The 3,752-nt window shown below is 45.7% G+C and overlaps 1 long non-coding RNA gene across 1 annotated transcript in view; it reads right to left on the reverse strand.

The window, feature by feature from the left end:
• Positions 1-2,616: 2,616 nt before the first annotated feature.
• Positions 2,617-3,752, reverse strand: part of LOC106813384 — a 4,459-nt gene continuing 3,323 nt past the window's right edge. The window contains exons 2-3 of the long non-coding RNA XR_001394461.1: positions 3,221-3,353; positions 2,617-2,639 (exon numbers count right to left, since the gene is read on the reverse strand). This is a non-coding gene — a long non-coding RNA (uncharacterized LOC106813384). The remainder of the gene's footprint in view (positions 2,640-3,220; positions 3,354-3,752) is intronic.

Genomic DNA, 3,752 nt, shown 5'->3' on the forward strand with positions numbered 1-3,752 from the left:
TCTGTCTCGCTCTCTCTCTCTTTCTGTCTCTCTCGCTCTCTCTTTCTGTCTTTCTCTCTCTCTCTCTCTCTCTCTTCATCTCCATCTCTCCCTTTCTCTCTCTCTTCCTGTCTCTCTCTCTCTCTTCCTGTCTCTCTATATCTCTCTCTCTTTCTCTTTCTCTTTCACGCTCTTTCATTCACCGGATTATTATTCTATCTTTCCTCTTTCTTCTCGTTTCCTCTTCATTCTTCACCGTTTTTATAGTACCCAGTTTGAAACGTGTAATACTATCTCCGGCGATAATAGCAATCCAATGGAAACGCGATATAATTAATATAAGCTAGTTTATTAATTGGTTCCCAGAGCGAGGCGTCGTCGTGTGGACGTCGTTTCGTCGTGCGTGGGGGGTGTAGAGGAATACATGCACCGTCTATTCGTACAGGTCCGTCCGTCGCCGGGGTTGTAGGATTGAAGATGCCTCGATATTGTCTTTTCGGAGATACAGTAAACACGGCTTCACGCATGGAGTCAAACGGACTCGGTGAGTAACCTCGCTAGCGGAATGGATGGTTCGCTTGCATGCCAGAAGTTCCCCCAGAGTGGGCATAGCGAATCTACTCTGGGGCATTGCTTTGGATCTATACTTTTTGTCTATAGTCTATATGCATTTAATATGGTTAGGGGGCATCCCAGAACATATTTTTGTAATAAATTGTTATCAGTGATTCTGTGTTTATAATAAGGAGAGCGCCCTAGCCTGTTGGGTGCAAAACTCATACTTCACTCCCTCCCTTCTCTCCCCTTGCCTCCCTTGTTCCTCGCTCAGCCTCCCTCTTCTTCTACTGCTCTCAACGATCTTTCCTGCGCCATTTCATTGGTCTGCCCCCCCTCCCTCTCCCAGCAAGCTATATTATGCAGTTTTTTTCAGTCTGCACTGCACCCATGGAACGAGATGCTCGCGCATGCGCGATATCTCCCGAAAAGAATGATACTTTGCGAAAATTATGCTTTCAAAATGGAGAGAAGACATCCTAGCATAGATTTATATGATAACATTTTATCTGTAGACCTCTCTTAATAAATGGGATGAAGTCCCTAGCTGCATGTAAGGTGCCTGCTGTATATACCAGTCAGTACACAATCTGGCCACGTCTGCATGTTAGCGCATGCGCATTATCTCACCAAGAGAGTTATATTTTGTTATCAATACGCATTTAATATGGTTAGGGGGTATCTCAGCACAGATTTTTGTAGTAAATTGTTATCAGTGATCATGTGTTTATAATTTGGAGAGCGCCCTAGCCTGTTGGGTGCAAAACTCATACTTGACTCCCTCCCCTCGCCTCCCTTGTTCCTCGCTGAGCCTCCCTCTTCTTCTACCGCCCTCAATCTATCCTACCGCATTTCCTCAGTCTCCCACCTCTCTCTCTCCCCGAGTTTCTCTCTCCCCGAGTCTCTCTCTCTCTCGCTCACAAAGCAAATCGAAGCAGCCAATCAGAAGGCGCTAAATTCTTCGCTATGTTATGTCGACTGGGAAAAAAATACTCGCGTCCGGGACAGGCCCGGGTTAAATTTTTGCCATGTGTACACGCTATCCCGCGCTAAATACGCGCTAGTCCGGTCTAATCTAGCTCCGCACATGGAGGAGGGCCAGGCTCACGTTGGCCCCTTACTTAGGCTGAGAGAGTCTATGTCCCTCAGGCAGTGGCGTAAATCCGTACCGAGGAGTGGGAGGGATGATCGGCGATAGCCGGGGCGAAATTAACCTTGGGTGCCGTAGGCAGGCCCGCGTGCCGTAGGCATGCTAGTGCTAGGGGGGTCTGGGGGCATGCCCCCCAGAAAATTTTGAAATATTTAAGCCATTTTCCTGCAATCTGAGGCATACTGTGGGCCATATTCTCATGTCTGATGACACTATCTCAACCCTATACTCAACCCTACAAGTTAGGATTCAAAACACTTTTCATGACTTTTCAGAGAGCGTACACAGTTAGGTTACTATATAGTAATAATACATGTATTAAAACACAGGTAAGAATTGCAATTTCTCAAAATTTCACGTGTTTTTGTATGTTTGCAACCATACTTTTTGGCTATTTTTTTTTCTCTCTTTTTTTTGAATCTCAGGGGGGATATTTGTTCAGGTCATCCCCCCTCCTTAAAGAGCGGGGTGATGCATCCCCCCATCCCCCCGGGATTTACGCCCCTGCCATCAGGGTACTGCCGGAACGTACCCTGGTACTATCTAATATGCCGGGCCGCACGCGTGATTTTTTTTCCTAGGTCAATCAAGAACATAGGGCTCTAGTGAGCGCTGCTATTGGTTGAGCTTGTTCCGTCACTCAATGACGTCACAGTATCGTGATATTTATAGCACATCCAAAATTTATAATTACATATTCCTCAATAGGCAAGCGAGTAGCGCACGCTATTAAAGGCTGAAAGGTCGGGGGATCGAATCCCATCCGATTTTTAATTATTTTCCTGTTGTCTGTATTTTTCTATCTTTATCCATTTGACAATTTTTTTCCAATTAACGCAAATATTTACATGATTTATTTACAACAATTTAATAACAACAATTAATTTTTACAACAATTAAAAATTATATTAGACGAGACTAGCGATCTTCTGCTTCGCTTTGGCTTCACGGATTCCTATATGCAAGCAGATGATGACAAGTAGAATTTAAGGATGATGGTGGGTATGAGGATGATGATGACGAGGAGGAGGAGGAGGAGGAGGAGGATGAGCAGGAGGAGAAGGAGGAAGAGGAGGAGGAGGAGGATGGCGAGGAGCCGCAGCAGGAGGAAGAGGATGAGGAGAAGAAGGAAGGCAAGGAGGAGAAGGAGGAGGCGGAAGAGGAAGCGAGGAGAAGGAGGAGGAGAAGGTAGAAGAGGAAAAGGCAGAAGAGGAGAATAAAGATGGGGTGAGATGGAAATTATGATCAGGGTCATGGTGGGAATGATGAGGATGATAGTGAGGATATGGACTGGGATTAGCATGAAGATGGAAATAGAGAAAAGAGAACAAAGATAAGAATGAAAATGATGACAGGCATGAGGATGAGGATAGAGATATCGGTATAGGTTGGGATAAGAGTGATGGGGATGAGGATGGGGATGAGGACGCAGCAGGCAGCAGCCGTTGATATGAATCCATAGAAATAATATACTAGTTAGACTATACTCGTATCTCTATATAATTCCACGACTGGATCTCTGTAAGAGTGACTCACCCTGAGTGGAGGTGACGAATTCGAACACGTCATCGTATTTGCGTACGAAGCGTTTAATGACGTCAATCTGCTCCAGCACGCCCCTGACGCTGCTCGTGTACCGTGTCTCACATTTCGTGTAGGCAGCCCAGAACTGCACACGCGGAGCACATCAATAATCAATCATCGGTTATCGATATCGGTACAAGTGTATCATGGCGAGAGAACGCACGTGTAGGTAGGTAGGCACGCAGACGCGCGCCACGACGAATCACGCTGAATATACAAACATTCCTTAGTGCATTAAAATGATTTAACTTGCTGAATGCACATGTGAACGACATGTGCACCACCACAGCACACGCACACACTAAGAGAGATGTGAAGAAAGAGAACGTGGGAGAGAAGGTCAACGACTGAAAACGAGAGGCAGAACGAAAGAAATAGAGGAAGAGGGGAAACGGAAAAAGAGAAGAGGATGGGTAGCGAGAGAGAGAGAGAGAGAGAGAAAGAGAGAGAGAGAGAAAGAGAGATAAAGAGAAAGAGAGAGAGA

The sequence above is a fragment of the Priapulus caudatus genome, unplaced genomic scaffold (assembly GCF_000485595.1).
Source record: "Priapulus caudatus unplaced genomic scaffold, Priapulus_caudatus-5.0.1 Scaffold763, whole genome shotgun sequence".
Taxonomy (NCBI): Eukaryota; Metazoa; Priapulida; class Priapulimorpha; order Priapulimorphida; family Priapulidae; genus Priapulus; species Priapulus caudatus.